This window comes from Chionomys nivalis, chromosome 13 (genome assembly GCF_950005125.1).
Source record: "Chionomys nivalis chromosome 13, mChiNiv1.1, whole genome shotgun sequence".
Taxonomy (NCBI): Eukaryota; Metazoa; Chordata; class Mammalia; order Rodentia; family Cricetidae; genus Chionomys; species Chionomys nivalis.
In genome coordinates, this window is record NC_080098.1 from 13186980 (window position 1) to 13204812 (window position 17833).

The 17833-nt window shown below is 34.3% G+C and overlaps 1 protein-coding gene and 1 pseudogene across 1 annotated transcript in view; one reads left to right on the forward strand and one right to left on the reverse strand.

Annotated features, from left to right (window-relative positions):
* Window positions 1–17833, forward strand: part of Dnajc1 (DnaJ heat shock protein family (Hsp40) member C1) — a 177671-nt gene that overhangs the window by 40163 nt on the left and 119675 nt on the right. The window lies entirely within an intron of this gene.
* Window positions 9143–9746, reverse strand: LOC130886081 (60S ribosomal protein L17-like; annotated as a pseudogene).

The window sequence follows — 17833 nt, forward strand, 5'->3', positions numbered from 1 at the left end:
AGATAGAGATTCTGATAAGGAAGGATGTCAGGATTAACAGTTTATTATGAAAGTACAAGAACAAATATTTAACAGGGTTGCGAGTACTTTGTGTCCCCCATAAGTTTCAAGTATTTCATTTTTAAAATGTCTGTTAATCTCTCTTAGTTCTAATGCCATCTCTACATTTTCTTTTTAAGATCTCATATCTATGACTTTATTTTCTGTGGCTTCCTTTAAACAACCTAGTAAAGGGATAAAAGAAACTATGAATGTAGTAGTAATTTTAGCTTTTAGAATGATATTTGAAAGGCAATAAAAAAAAATTTAGCTAATCCATGGTAAACTACATTTTTGTTTGCTAGTATAAAATTATATTAATGTAACTTTGGATTATTTTTACTATTACTTTTTGTATATAATAAAAAGTTCAGTTTATGAAATTTAGAAAGACCAAAATAATTAGATACAAGAAATGCTAATAGAAAATAAATGAATTTGCTAAAATTACAATTATAATAATCTCTTAAACATGTGCAGTAATTTTACCCATCATCTTCACCTTTATAAATTGGATAAAGTTTCAGATACAAAAATCAGGAGCTAAGTAAAATATTACACAATTAATAAAAACTCAGAGACAGAAATTGGGGTTCAGCCTGAAGATGAGAAAAGCAAAGCAGTCAGTTACTGGCTCTTAACCGTGACTTCAGTCTGAAAATGGTGATCCTGCCCCCCAGGAGACCTCAGAATGAGATTGAGACTGAGAGCTGTCTCTTCCCATTTTATAATACTCTCTAGTTCTAGGGCATGCATCACTACCACCTGGTTTTTATGGCAAGCTAGTGTGGCTGCTGGGATTAAAGGTATGTCTCATTGCCGCCGGGTCTGTAAAGCTGGCCAATGTGATTATTTTACTTTTCTGATCTTCAAGCAAGCTTTATTTATTAAAATACAAATGAAATGCCACTACACTGAAAAAAATCTGAGAAATGCCAAGACTGTAATACATGTTAACTGGAATCATAATCATGGATCCTATGTAATAAATAAGCTCCTGGTCAGAAGTGGAACTGGAGAAGGGAATACGATGGCTGAATTCAGTAGTATTTTATAGTGTTTTATAGTGAATTATTTGTAAACTTTGTATCATACCATGTTACAGATGGTTTTAAAGGAAAATGCTGTCAAGCCTTTTACCATTTAGTTTTAATGTTTTAGAAAACTCTGTTACAAGATACAGGTAATATTATTTATAACTTTTGAACATACCTAACAATGAAACCATGCAAAGTAAATTAGTTGAGGAATTGTAGACATCCTCTTTATCCAATTCAATTGAATTGTTTTTTATCTAGTTTAGTCATTGGTATTCGGTTTTTTAGTAAGTCTTTCTCTGTTTGGAAATGATCCAGGTCCCGAGTTTTTAGTCTAGCTTTACAGTTAGAACAGCTCCTTGATTTGCTATGAGATTACTTCTCATAAACCCTTTGTAAGTCCAAACTGTATTTAATACAGCTCCTCTCCCAAACATAACTTGGGAACATCCTAAAGTGAAGTGTCAGTTGCTTACTCTGCAGTCTTATGGCTGCCTGGGAGCTGCAGTTGCCTGTGTACAGTGTCTTCAGGAACTGTCTTAGCATGAGCACTACCCAGGAAAAGTGAAAATTCCAAGTGGTTAAGTATTTAAATGTAGGAGGCATGGAAATTTTGGCAATAGCAAATGTTTCTAAAAGTATAGTGACCAAAAATTAATTAAATCTCAAATGCGAACTGACTGCAAGGTGTTTTGGCAGTTCCTGTCTGTGTTACATTGAGTGACTTCACTGCAGCCTTGGTTCTGAATGCACAGCCATGTGCACTTCACACAAGGCCTGTGGTCATTCCCACATGATTGCAGTGCTAGTCAATGCTACCTGGAACTCCTCAGCTAAGACTCCAGATAGTGACATATTGTGGAGTGCAGTGTTTTTTACTGTGCATACAAACTCTTCTCCTCTTACAGAAACAGAGTGAGCTAATTAAGGAAAACAAAGATTTTGAGTATTTCCAACTACTGTTCCTCAGCATGTATCAATTAGTGTATCTTTAGAATGTACTGGGATAGACTATTAGATTTTTTTAAATCACTGTTTATTGTGAGTTTCATTAAGAAAAATGATTAAATGACTTTTGCCTTGGGATTGAAGCAGAATTTCTAGTAGTTTCTGAAATGATCCTAAACACTTCTGATATTCTGTACTCCATGTTTATGTAAAATGGTATTCTCAGCATCAATAATTATCAAATCAAAATCTGTGTCTTGTAGTAGTAAATGTTCAGCTAAGATTCAATTCTTTATGTAAAAGTAAACAAGCACATCTATTTCATTACTATGCATATTCGCTTTAATCTTTAATTGGTAGAATTACAGGCATATAAAAATTATTTTAAAATAAATGTTATAATTTATTGTTAATACTTGGTTTGTATTTCTAATTTTTGCACCTATATTCTTAGGGTACCTAAAATTTCTTGGACAAAAAGAAATTAATAATAGGAGCTGGAGACATGAATCAGTGGTCAAGTATTCTTTCAGATGACCCAGGTTTGAATTCTTAGGTGCCCTCAAGACAACCCACAATTGCCAATAACTCCAGTCCCAGGAATCTGACACCTCTGGCTTCCACAGACACAGCATGCGTATGGTACACTGACGTGCCTGTAGGCAAAACACGTACACATGAATTTTTTTTCTTGGCCAAAAGGGGTCACAAGTGGGGGAAAAAGTAAGAATTTCTATTCCTCCTCAATACCCAATTTTAGGATATTTCTATTATTTTAAAGTCTTTCATTTCAGTCAATTTCTACTTTAATATCTAACCCCAGCCAGCATTGAAATTTTCTATGCATTCCTTGCTTAGAACTTTAAAAAATGTGGGTCTGACTTCTTTTACCTAGTATAATGTTTGTTGTTCATCTGTGTTTCCTGCCTGCCTGCCTGCCTGAATCCCTCTTTCCCTCCCTTAACAGTACTCTGGTCCAGCCATATTTTAAGTATATGTTTGGTTTCTTGTACCACAATATTCCAGGTGTACCTTCTATTTCTCCTACTCAGCCCTGAAATCAGCTTTTTTTTTTTTTCAGGTAGCCCTGGTTCTTTTTGTTTACTTTTCTTTCAGTTTTCTTTCTCATAACTAGAGTGCATTGGTTCTTTCCCAGGTCTGTTTGACTTCTTCAAAGGCATTAGTTAGAATAAAGGCTCAGTCCCTGTAACAAAGAGGACCTGAAATATGTAGGCTAAGATAGGACAGAAGATTGTTCCCTTCTCATATCATAGTCTAGTAATAGTGCAAAACTAGAGAGGAGGATCAACATATACTTTGCAAACGCTTCTGATTCAAGTTTTATCAACCATCACTACACAATACAGGGAACTAAAGAGGGTAGGGAAACACAAGCATTTTTCTTGAGGTAAAACACAGCATCACACATGACTGTTCATAGTCCATTTTTAGCACCTCGTTGGCGTTCCAAACAACCTTCAAAGAAAGTTAGTAAATGTAATTTCCAATGTGACACTCACATATCCACATAGTGATAGACCGACCCATTCTCTACAAAGCTCATGAATACTCACATCCATTTCCATGCACGTGTGCATGCATACACAAACATGCACATATACACCAGACACATAAAGAAGAAAGAAAAACTTACAAGTTCCTAGAGAGAAAATTACATTGGCAACTGTTTTTAGTGCCCACTAATTATGCAATCTTTCAGCATATTATTATTTTCATCTGTTTCAATGAATAGGGAATTTTGAGATAACTTAAAATGTATGGGGACAGTAGGGATGATTTTCAAATAAAACATAACAATGGAATGGGTAGGAGAGTCCAGGATAAAGGACTTTAGTTCCAGCCTAGATTAATACAATTGACTTTAGTGTAAAAATAGAATTTTATCTAATTTTGAAGAAAGTTGAAGAAATGATAAGAAGCTGGGGGGGTGGCATAGCTGGGCAGTGGTGGCACATGCCTTTAAGCCCAGTACTCAGGAGACAGAGGTAGGAGGATCTCTGTGAGTTCCAGGCCAGCCTGCTCTACAAGAGCTAGTGCCAGGACAGACTCCAGTGCTACAGCAAAACCCTGTCTCGAAAAACCAAAACCAAAAGAAAAAAAAAGAAAAGAAAGAATATATTGGTTTTTAGAATAATTTACTACTCGTTAAACTTTCTTATTATATAGTTTGCAGTGAACACTGAAAAGCATTGAACAAATCTGAATTCAGCACTTATTTACATCTTAGCAAAAGAAAATCACCATGAATAAGTGAAATATGTATTAAACTATATTCTTAAAATCCTGTGGAGAAAAATAAAACAGAGAAGAGGGATATAGTGGTAGGTGGACAATTGTAGTTTCAGATAGAGCATATGTGGGAATGCTCACTGAGCAAAATCATGAAATCCAGAAAATGTGAGCAATGACAGTAAGAGGGAAGACCATTTCCGGTGGGAGGATCTGTGAGTGCACTCAAGGGACATTGAGGAAGAGGCATATGTGGGGAAAAAGAGAGAGGTTGGGGGGAACAGTTGCAGGTTAGGTACGGATAATGAGACATCTTCTGGCCCTTACAACTTTGTAGGGCATTTTGATGTGATTGTAAGGATACATTGTTTCCAGAGGGCGTGTGTGCGTGTGTGTGCGCGCGCGCATGTAGTATCTCACACATACCGGGCAGGTGTTCTATTTCTTTTTCAATTTAATTCATGTGTATTTGTGTTTTCTGTCGTGTGTGTCTGTGTGCCACCTGAATGCGGTACCATGGAGGCTAGAAGAAGAGGTCAGATCCCCTTGGGCTGAAATTACAGACAGTTGTGAACTACCGTGTGGTTTCTGGGAATTGAACTCAGGTCCTCTGCAAGAGCAGCAAGTTCTCTTAACTGCTGAGCCATTTTCTAGTCCTTGTGTTTTGTTTTGAGCCAGGGCTCACCAAGTTGCTCAGGCAGGTCTTGAACCTGCAATCCTTTTGCCTCAGCTTCTCACGTAGGTGGGATTATGTGCCTGTAGTATGAGGCCCAGTTAGGATTTAGGCTTTTAAAAAAGAAATTATGGTAAAGTGAGTATAGTAAGAACATTGGCATTAAGCTGTAGTTAAAAGTAAAATTTGTTGGCATTAAGTACATTCACAATGTTCTACAACATTCCTTTTGTAAATTCATTCCTTTTTTAAGTTTTTTTGTTTTGTTTTTTTAAAATATAGACCTTCAGACTGAGTCTTTACCTATTAGGCAACAATTCCTTTCCCGGTCCCTGGTAACTTCTACTTTGTTTTCTGTTTCTATGAATTTGCCTTTTCTATGTATTTCGTGTAAACACAGTCATGTAATATTTTTACCTAATATTTCATTCAATATAATATATTCAAGCTTCATCCCTGTTGTTGAATTTATTAGTATTGCAGTCTTTTTATGGTCATGTAATATGCATTGTAGGCATACGCCATTTAAGTTTGACTACTTACCTATTGAATATTTGGATTGTTTTCCATCTTTAGCAGGTATTGTGAACATCACTGCTAAGAACACTGATGTCTAAATATCAGCTTGCATCTTTGCTTTCAATTCTTTGATGTATATACCTAGAAGTGGAATTGATGGAGCATAGGATAATTAGATAGTTAGTGTTTTAAGGTCCTTTTAATAAGGATGTGCATGATGTTTTCTGCAGTAGTTGTACCATTTTACATCCCCACTAGTGAATATCAGGGCTCTAGTTTCTCTACATCTTTGCAAACATTGGTTATTTTCCACTTTAAAATTATAGTCATCTTAAGCTAGGAAAACAACAACAACAACAACAAACATCCTGAGTGAGGTAACCCAGACCCCAAAAGACAAATACATTAAAAAATATGTATTTGCTTATATATGAATGTTAGCTGTTAAATCTTTGATAAACAGGCCTTAATCTGTATAATCACAGAGGTTGGGTATAGAGTAATGGACTGTGGGGGAGGGAAGCTCTCCCTGAGAAGGAGTAATAGAAGGATAGTTATCTATGGACAGGGCCAGAGTAACTGAAACAGGAGAATCAAATGGGGAGGTGGGTAAGAGGAGGTAAGGGGTGGATTATGGTAAGGGCCAGTGAAAACTAAGGGCCATTTAAGGAGTAATATGGAAACCTAATGCAGTAGAAACTTTTGAAATATGTACACATCTGAAAGAAATCTAAATTGGAATTACAAATAACAGAGACGACAAAGCCTCCACTGGACATCTCTCATTCCATCAAATTAAACCTCCAGTGCTAGAAATGAGTTACATTTGATTGAGTTGTTAGCCAAAGAGGCACATCGAAATCCTCAAATAACCCAAATTATTGCTCAGGCTACTGGTGCTCTTCAAAAACTGATTGTAAGGTCCTCTTGCTGCAGGCACACCAACATAACTTGCTGAATATGGAGAAGACAGGTTGGTGCCTACCTAGATTTCTCAATGAACCTAGACCTCACCCATTCACTAAGCTGACTTATGGGTACTGGGGGTCTGAATCCAGGTCTTCATGCTTGTATGGCAAGCACTTTACCAACAGAGGCATCTCTCCAATCTTCCTGAATATATTTTGGATGTATGAATCAATAGGATTTGCTAATGAATTGGGTGTAGACTGTGAGGGAGAAATGAGTCAAGAATGACCTCAAAAGTTTTAGATGATGAAATTCCACTTAGACATAGAATTTCAAGTTTAGAGGCCGTGTGTTAAATGGGTTGTTACCAAATAATTTAAGAGGTGCACTCCTTGTTTAGGAGAAACATCTCAAGGTTATATCATAGTGGAGTTTTTTTTTTTTAAGGCTTACTGTTTGTATTGCCCATGTGTACTATACCCAGATATTGCAAGTACAAATTTGTGAGAAAAAAAAAAGGGAAAGGAAAAAAATGATTGTGTCTCTAATTCCCTTCCCAAGTGAGTTAAGCATGCTGATACATTTTAGTAAGAATTATCACAGGAAAACACTGCCAAAAAGAGAAAAATGATCTTTGTTGTTAAATCTAATACTTAATTAGATCTGAAAAATCTTATCTTCTCTGTTATCTGAACTGCCCAGAAAATATGAATCTATATACTGAGACATAAGGAACTTTGGGACTGACAGAAGTACTCTGAAACTGGATTTTAGGGATTTTGTTAAAAACACCAAATTTTTAAAATTACATTTAGTATCTTTATTGACCTAAGAGAGCAGGGCACATGTGTCATGGCATGTATGTGGAAGTCAGAAGCTAACTTGCTTCTCTCCTTGGTTGGTTCTCTCCTTCCCCAACATGATTCTCAAGGATTGAACTCTCTCAAGCTTAGTGGCAAGCGAGCCATTTTTGCTGACCCAAACATCTGTTTAAATGTACAGTTTCTACTTTAAATTCACAAAAGATGGTGCAGGATGAGGGGAGATCTAACTCTCACAAGTCTTCCTCTGGTCCCCGTATGTATGCTCTAGAGTGCATGAGGGACCCACAAACCAAATGAATGGATAGATAGGTAGGTAGGTAGGTAGGTAGGTAGGCAGGCAGACAGACAGACAGACAGACAGACAGACAGACAGACCCACCCACCCACAACCCACCAACCAAACGGATGGATGGATGGATGGATGGATGGATGGATGGATGGATGGATGGGCAGGCCAAACGAATGAATAGACAGACAGACACAGACAGACAAATAAATAGCGATGTCTTTTGTGACGCTGCTAAAATGTATATAAGTGCATCAGAAAAGGAAAAATATGTAGCCCTGGCATTCCTGGAACTCATGCTGTAGACCACACTAGCCGAACTTACAGAGATCTGCCTGCCTCTGAGTACTGGAATTAAAGGAATGCACCACCGCCACTCGGCTCTCATTAATATTTTTATACTTACATAGAATTTTAAGTTTTAAAATCTCATTGTAGTTTCATTTCTCTATAATTTTATGTTAAAATAGCATATGATTTACACAAGAGGAATTCTCAGTTATGTTTCTAAAAATAGCCAAATCTTTAAAAGTTACTGTTAAGTAGTATAGTTTGTATGAAAATGATAAATATTATAGTGAGTGCAATAAACAAATTAGTGAAGAGACAGAATAGACTTTATGAGTTTTGTTTTCATTCATATTTTGAGTATGCAATGTGTGTATAAATATATGTACATATTTGTGTGGGTGTGAGTACTCAAAGATGGGTATGAAAGTAAAACTACAGTGAGATTTTTAAACTTAAATACAATTTCACATAAGTATAAAATATTAGTCAGAATGATTAATGACTAAGGATGATTTTTTTTTCCTTTCTGATACATTTATATAAATTTTAGCAGCTTCACAAAGGAAAATACTTTGCTTAATGATGGTATAATACAAAGAACATTTCTGCATGTAAACATACATGAAAGTAAGCAGTTTTAGAGGAATAGAATTTTTTCATGTATAAAATTATTTTTTATTGTTTTTATTGGGCTGTATATTTTATTCCACTCTCCTCCCTACCTCTTTTACCCTTTCCCATGGTCCCCATGCTCCATCTTTACTCAGATCTTGTCTTTTTCTACTTCCCATGTAGATTAGATCCATGTATGTCTCTCTTAGGGTCCTCCTTGTTGTCTAGGTTCTCTGGGATTGTGAATTGTAAGCTGGTTTTTCTTTGCTTTATGTCTAAAAGCCATTTATGAGTGAGTATATATGATATTTATCTTTCTGGATCTGGGTTACCTCACTCAATATGATCTTTTCTAGATCCATCCATTTGCCCACAAATTTCAAGATGTCATTTTTTTCTGCTGTGTAGTACTCCATTGTGTAAATGCACCACATTTTCTGTATCCATTTTTCGGTCAAGGGGCATTTAGATTGTTTCCAGGTTCTGGATATGACAAACAGTGCTGCTGTGAACATAGTTGAGCACATGTCCTTGTGGTACAATTGAGCATCCTTTGGGTATATACCCAAAGGTGGTATTACTGGGTCTTGAGGTAGGTTGTTTCCTAATTTTCTGAGAAGTCACCTTAGTGATAGCCAAAGGGGCTGTACCAGTTTTCACTCCCACAATGCAGGAGTGTTCCCTTTACCCTACATCCTCTCTAGCATAAGCTGTCATCAGTGTTTTTATTTTTTATTTATTTATTTTTTTTACTTTTATCTGCATTTATTTCATGCTGAATTTATTCCCGTGCCATAAGTTTTTGTTTCTTCAGTTTCTTCTGGGATATCTTTTTCTTCTGTGCAACCTCCTCTTCTGGCTTTGGAACTATCTGTTCCTTTTCAGTGAGGATCATCTCGATGTGGCAGGGGGAGCTCATGTATGGGTTAATCCGGCCATGAGCTCTGTAAGTTCGTCGGCGCATCTTAGGTGCTTTGTTCACTTGGATGTGCTCAATGACCAGAGAGTCCACATCTAAACCCTTCAGTTCAGCATTGCTCTCTGCATTTTTCAGCATGTGCAGCAAAAATTCCGCACTCTTTTTTGGCCACCGACCCTGTGTCCAGCCCCACTGTTTGGCCTGGGCGCACCTACCGACTCCACCATTGTACCGTCAGAATGGCACACACTGCTTCTTCAAAGTGACATCTTTCAGATACTTGGTGGCTTTTCGGATATGCATACCCTTGATGGCCTGGACCGTTTCACGGGTGTTCTTAAAGTGAACCCGAAGGTTTGATCCTCTCGATTTGCATGATTTTGTAGGGTTTTCTGGGTCAAGAGAGTAGCGAACCATCTTCACGGGTCACCTCTGGCCGCTTACAGGAAGAGCTCATCAGTGTTTTTAATCTTGGCCATTCTTATAGTTGTAAGATGGAATGCCAGAGATGTTTTGATTTGCACTTCTATGATAACTAAGGATGTTGAACATTTCCTTAAGTGTCTTTCAACCATTTGAGATTCATCTGTTGAGAGTTCTCTGCTTAGGTCTTTACCCCATTTTTTTTTTTATTGGAAACATCATATTGAGTGAGGTAACCCAGATCCAGAAAGACAAATATAACATGTACTCACTCATAATTGGCTTTTAGACATAAAGCAAAGAAAAACCAGCTTACAATTCACAATCCCAGAGAACCTAGACAACAAAGAGGTCAGTAAGAGAGATATACATGGATCTAATCTTCGGGAAGTAGGAAAAGACAAGATCTCCTGAGTAAATTGGGAGCATGGGGATCATGGGAGAGGATAGAAGGGGAGGGGGAAGGAAGGCAAGGGAGCAGTAAAAAAATACATAGCTTAATAAAAACAATTTTTTAAAAGATGACATTTTAAATAGATTTCATTTAAATTAAGTTTAGTTTGAAATGTAAACCTCACTTGAACAAACATTAAATTTATAAAGCAAGATGGACAGGTTACTAAAAAGCAGAAAATATGATGTAATATATATATAAATAACTTAGTTTGTATCAGTAAAAACAAGAAAAGATGAAGAGAATGTTAATGATAAAGTCCAATGAAGAGAGATGCCCTCATTATTCTGCTTGCTTTAAAGGATATATAATTATAAAGTAACTTGAAAATAATATGAGAAGAAATTTTTCTATAGTCAGAACTAACAAAATGCATTGCAAATTCTCTTTAAAATATGTAAGAATTATTTAATGAGAAGAATGTCTACCTACCTTTGTGGATCTTTAAGTGTCATTATTGAAAGTCAATACCTCTCAGTGTTATTTTAATTGATGTTCAGTTTGCCAACTTTCCAACTTATGGTTAACTAATTCTTGTTTAATCAGACACAGTCATGAATGTGTTATATGTTCTGTGGCAGCATGTGAGATGAATATAGTGGAGAAATACATGAGAAACAGTTCACTAAGTAAGCAAATGCAACTGAGAATAGCTTTTTTTTTTTTTAATTTTCAGTAGCCATAATAAAAATTACATAGTTTGATAAGAATTCAGTAAGGTATAGTACATGTTAAGTGTTCTCACCACAAAAGATGGTAAGGTGATATATATTTAAGTTAATTAGTTCAATTTAGCCATTCTGTAATATACACATATTTTAAAACACATTGAAGCTGGGTGTGGTGGCACACGCCTTTATTCGAGCTCTTGGAAGGCAGAGGCAGGCCTCTCTTGAGTTGGAGGCCAGCCTGGTCTACAACATTAGTTCCATGACAACCAGGGCTACACAAAGAAACACTGTCTCAACAAACAAACAACCACACCCATATTGTATATGATTAATTTATATGCTTTTGTTCATTGAAAACATTAAAGAGAAAAATAAGCCTGATGTAATGGAACATGTTTGTAGTCTTGTAGTCTCAGTACACAGGGCTTAGAAGGATCCTGATAGGGCAACCTAAGATTACTTATGAGACCATGTCTCAGAAAAAGAAGTTAGTATAATAAAAAATGTAAAATAGAAGTTAACAGTCTTTCATCCTACTTTATTCCTCAGTTATATTTGCCAGAAATAGCTATTTCTAAATGTTTTCATATTTGTCTATATAAGCCTTGCATTATCAAATTTGTTCCTCATTGAATAGTTTTAAATGATAAGTCTTAACTATTACCTTTCTAAAGAATTTGTAGATTATAATGTTCTTTGTTTCAGTAACTAAAATTAAGAAAACAACTTCATTTTTCATCAATTTATCTTCAGTGTTATAAATTGAAGGTCTGTTAATACTTCTCAGTTCCTCTAGCTGGGACATTTAAAAATGGAGACACTGTTGTGGAGACATTTTTATTATTCCAGCTAAAAGGAGGGTGCACTGAAACCACACTCTGGGCATCTGTTGTTAGAGATTAGGAATGCTGGTAAACATCTTACAGTGCACAGAACAACTTCTACACAGAATTATCTGATCTACAGTGTCAGTAGTGCGTGAATGGAGAAAACTGGCCTTGTGTAAAAGTTATTACTAGTGTGGATGGCCTGGCTGGCTGCCTAAGTATCAGAACCCCAGTAACTCTGTGACTCTGGACATTACCTAACCCTTTTGTGCCTCTGTTGTTTTTTGTTTATCAATGCAATGATAGTTATGCTCGTTGTATAGAGTTGTTGAGGGGTTTATTTGAAATTCTACATATGAAACATGTAGAATAGTGCTTAACCTCTGCTAGGGAGACTGACTGCTCTTGTTAAGCTGTTAATATGTAAATCTATACTTATAATGAAAGCTACAGAGTTTTCAATATCTCTGAAATTTAAAAATAGGCTTCTTAGGAAAAATTAAAAGCTCATTACAGGAAATTTCTATTCCTTTTTTTCCTCCTTCACAGGCTTTTGATAACATTTTTGGGAATTATTGTTGAAACCACAGTCCGGGGGTACAATTTATTAAATTGGATAGTATCTGCTTTATTAAACCCTAGGTTATTTTGTATAGGTAATAGATAAATATTTACCACTGCTGTTGCATAAATTTATTAATCTTAAACAATTCTTTCTATTATGTCTGTTAGCTAGGTAATTCAGGAAACATTATAAATTTAATCCAAGGTACGTTTTATATATTTGCAAACTTAAAAATCTGCAACTTAAGCAAGCTTTAGATTTAAGGGCCAGGTGTAAGCTGGGTGTGGTGGTGCATTTCTTGAATCTCAGTGCTCTGGAGGCAGAGGCAGGCAGATCTCGGCGGGGGGGGGGGGAGTTGAGGTCAGCTTGATCTACAAAGCAAGTTCCTGGACTACACAGAGAAAGAAACACTGTATTGAAAATCACATACACAGGAAGAAAGAGAGACAGAGATAGGAGAAGAAAAGAAAATGACCAGGTATAATGATATATATGGCCAGGTATAATGATACTTTTTTCAAGAAAACAGTACTACTGGTTTTTTTACCCAAAATTTGATTAAGATAGCAAATGACATGGGAAAAAAAACAAACTTTTGTACTACAGAGAGGGCATAAGTGATAACGAGTACACACAATTCTTTTCCTGTCTCTTGGCTTTTTTTTTCCATCTGCTTTTAGGTTCAGTTTTAGTTTTTTACCACTTGATGGCAGTGATGGAGCTAGAGCCTCCCAGAAAAGGTTAGGGCAAGAACTCATTATGAATAACAAAAGGGTCTGTACAAAGGAAATCTCTGACATTTCAATATTATTCACATTTCTAGGTGATATTACTTACATTGCAAGTGACAGTGGCAGGAGGGAAAGCCTCTAGATGGAGCTTCAGTACTTCCTAGGAGAGTGCTTCCTTTCCAAGTGTGTGCTTTACATTGTCTTACATAGCAGGGAAACTAGAACAGACTTCTGAAAAATAATGTTTTAGAATGAATTCATGTCACTTGTAATCAGAGAAATTAGTTCGCCAAACTCATCAGTAATTTGAAAAACTGGCTATTTAAATGCCTTAAATTTCTGTATCATTCTCATTAATATTTGTTGAAAAAGTGTGTTAAAGAGTTAGTAATATGTTTCTATTTAATAGTAAAGCTACCTTGCATATCCAATAAGCTAGTAAAAGATTTTAATAAGAAATCAAGTGTTTCAAATTGCTATTATTTTATTATTAAATGAAATTAGTGTCTTTAATGGATATGGCTATTATCTTTTCATATGTAAGTTAAGAGCATTGCATTTCAATTTTGGCAAAATACTGGCTATATATATGTATATATAATTTTATATTATCCTATAATTAAAAACATCTGATCAATAGCAACTAAAAATATAAATGGTTTTGTTTATGAAATAATATCTATTTTAAACATTTGTTACCTTAATAACATGACTTACTATCTTCATATACAAGCTCATTTTATGAGTTATAATTATATATATGGTTTGATTGCATAGTATATGTTTTGTTAGACTAGAATCTAGTTTAAAATAATAAATTTGCATAGTACTGTTTTTTATTTAGCTTTACTTTTACTGAGTTTTTTTATCAACAAGGAAGAACATCTTAATTAAAAATAGTTGAGTATCTCTTTCATTTAGGTTTAGTTTGACTTTAATTTAGGTTTTAAGAGATGATAATTATAACGGAAATAAAAATGTGATTATTTTTCACATTTATACTGTATATGTATTAAGATGTAGTTTTGGAAATCTTAATGCTGCTACTTTTATTAATGACACGATTGTTGCCATCAAATTAGTAGGTATTTCTTTGTGCATAGAAAATATGTAAATATTGAACAAGTTGGCTCATCAATAAATAACTCATTATACTCTTACTCTATATTGCAAGCTTTAGACTAGGAAATAATAATATTAGTATGTTTATAATGTTTGAAATTAGCTTACATATATAGCAAGTTAGTAAAAGATTCTCTAGTAATAGGACCTTAGATTTTTAAAAACAGCATTGTAACCATAACGAAAATGATTACCTGTGTTGTCAACTTGACTGTTACCACTTAGCATTTGAGTCATTAAAATATATTTTTTTAATTTTTTCTCCATTTTAAAAACATTAAAAGCTTTAAGAATTTTTGTATAAATTGTTTTTTATTAGTAAACACTTTTTTCTTAGCAGAAATGTTTTTTTATAATGTAAGTGCATTCTCACTACATATTGAAGGTGTTCATCATTTTTACAATGATGCTTATGTTTTCAGTTCCTGTTGATTTAGTGTCTACTTCTTTTAAGATGAAACAAGACCTTTCTTTTGTGTATCACTGTACATTTTAGTGAATACATCCCATGGCTTTACTATTGGTATTTTTAGAAATTAAAATATTAAGGAAAGTCTCAGATAATACTTGGTTTAGAGTTGACTTTAGGTAGGTTATTTGTTTTATGTTGAATGAGAATATATAACTGGGAATTCATAGTAAACGCATGATAAATGGTATGCAGTGGTTTTAAATATTTTATTTTCGTGAATAAAAATATTTGAGACTAAAAGCTTACTAAAATAGTAGTTTACAATAACTTTTAATTGCATTTTATAAATAGTGTCAGAACAATTGATTTTTCTCTTTTGCAATCAGATATCACAGCTTCCTCTCAGAGATTGCATCATTTGGTTGTTCGTTGTTGTGAGGTGACGCGGAATGCAGCTGTTGGTTTACTGTCCTTGTCTAGTCTTTCAGATACATTTTGGAAACATTTCAGAAACATCTAAAAATACGTTTTTTTTTTTTCAAATTATTAGTACCATTGCGCTTAAGATAGTTGCATTAAATTAGCCTTTAATGGTTTGATGAAGTGAACTTGTAAAGGTAATGTTCAATTTCTCAGGGGTAGGAAATCTTCAAGGGCTATTGTTATTATCTATAAATGGTAGCCAATAATTAATGTTATTAATAAAATAAACCCATATAAAGTAATTATCATTAATAAGTTTCATCTTATATTGTAACTTGAAGAATCTCACTTTCCTAAGGAAACTGACATTTTCATTTCTATGGAAGGGCACCTATGTTAATTGTACATATTAAGTTTCTAAGGGAAAAAGAACAAAGTATGTAGTAGTTTGCTACAGTCACATACATTTAGTGTTTTTAATTTGCTGGAGGAAAAGTTGTTTTGCTGTCATTTATGTTGCTCGGTTACATTTTCTGCTTTTTACCCTGTATATTTGTATTATATAGTATCTCTTCCTGTATTTAAAGGTTGTTTAGGTTCATCTGCAAAGAAGCATTCTTATTGACAAACATTTCCTGTTCAATTCAGAGCATTCGTTTTTGGTTTAATACTATAAAAATGATATTGGTGTCAAAGAGAAAAAGCTAACTGTGAAACTGTACTTCATAACTATTTCTTAGTCTGGCCCTCCTTTTAAATATCCCATTCTTTTTCGCTAAAACTTTTGTGACTAAGCAGATAAAAATTACTAATGTTTCTCCAGTAACACCATGACTTAAACTACAGCTATATTGTTGAATAACCTCTGGCTTTGTCTTCTGAGCCTTTTAGTTTTATAGAGCTCCAGTAGCTATGAGAAAGGCCACGTGACTGTAGTAAAATGCAGGTGCGTTTTTCATAGAAAGATATTATTTAAATTGCTTTTAAATATTGTTAGTACCTTTTAAGTGAAATAGCCATGACTTAGGGAATAAACTTCTGTTGCTCCAGATGAAGCTGTGGTAGTTCACATTGTATTATACATTTCCAAATTCATCAAAGCTGATACCCAAAAGAGAATTTTCTATATTAATTACTGCTATATTAATAAAGAATAATAGAGTCATGTCATGGGAAGCAAGTGGGTACAAAGTATGAAAGGAGAACATATATGATGCAAATACAATTATAATATGTGTAGTCTTTATTTTGAGACATTAAAAGTAATAAAATAATTGTTTGCCAATAAGAAATAATAGTAATGTAAATATTAGGAACTATAGAAAAAATGTATCTCTTCTACTCCTATATTCTAAAAATGTCAACTACATTTTTCACTGTTTAAAATTTGCATACTACTTTGATATCTGTTTTGGCTTAGTTTGTTTATTAATGGACCAGTTGACCAGGAAAAAAATAAATTTTTGAAACCTAAGATGTTCTGCACACTGAAAATTTTAATAGATACATTGCTATATATGTGTTAAACTTTTGTATTCTGAAAACATATGTACATGACTTAAATCAACCTATTTTAACCTGTATCTTTTGAAATTCTTTTTCTTTTTTTAATGTGTATATCATTAAAGAGTGTTTTACCTGTATATGTATCTGTGCCTTATGTGCATATGCTTTGTACCTGAGGCCCAGAAGAGGTTGTTGGAAACCCTAGGACTGGAGTTACAGACTCTTTGTGCCACCATGTGGGTAGTGGGTTCAAACTTGGGTCCTCATAAACAGCAGCCAGTGCTCTAACCACTGAGTCATCCTCCAGCCCCTCAGCCTATATCCTATAGTCATCTTTTCCTCTCAGAACTGATATAGTTTAACACAGTGTTGAAATACGACTAGAAGTGGTTTAAGAACTTACCTTAAGTTTTTTTTTTTTTTTTCCCTAGTTTTTCAAGACAGGGTTTCTTTGTGTAACCCTGGCTGTCCTGGAACTCTCTAGACCACGCTGGCCTCAAACACCCAGAAATCTGCTAGCCTCTGCCTCCCAAGTGCTGGGATTAAAGGAATGCACCTCCACCACCAGGCCTTTTTTATTAAATATTTTAAGCATTCTAGACTTTCATGTACCTTTTCCAGTCACTTTATATTCTTTTGTTTTTATATTATGGAGACGTGTACGTTTATGTAGATTAAATATTGTGTAGATTGTGTGTATTTAATATGTAGGCTTGAATGTAAAAATGAATTTGCATGCTCATTTTGAAAATGTCATCTATTCTAGAATTTAAACGTCTTTTAAAACCCATACTTGTAATGTTAGAACATTCTAAACATTTCTAAAAATATGAAGATGAGTAATGTGTAAGTAAAAATTAATACAAACTATAAATATTCAGTTATTTTCTTATAAAATGGCATAAATATTATATTTAAATATTATTAAATTTTAATTTACTAGATGTGATGTTTTGGCATGAAAAGCCATAGCTTAAACCCTTTTACACTAAAAATTATACATGACAAAATGTTTTTTTATTAAGTAATCAGGTAAAATTACTTTAGTAACTTCATAACAACCCATAGAATTATATGGTTTGGGATAATAAGGATTTACACACATAGTGGAATTTCAATCGACCAGCAAATGAACCCAAGAATTGGGTACTTTGTTTATAAATCATGATCGTGTTTATTCAGACGCTTTAAGTTTGTACAGAGACATTTAAATTTAGATATTCTAGCATTTAATATCACCCATTAGCTAAATTTTTAACTTGTATATTCATATAGGTGTTTCATGTCTATACACAATATACCTTTTTTAAAGGAGAAAAAAGATGCAGGTTGTCTGATGTGCTCTTTGCCATTAAAGTAGTCATAGTCATAATTTTGTTAGGGCTTGTAAAG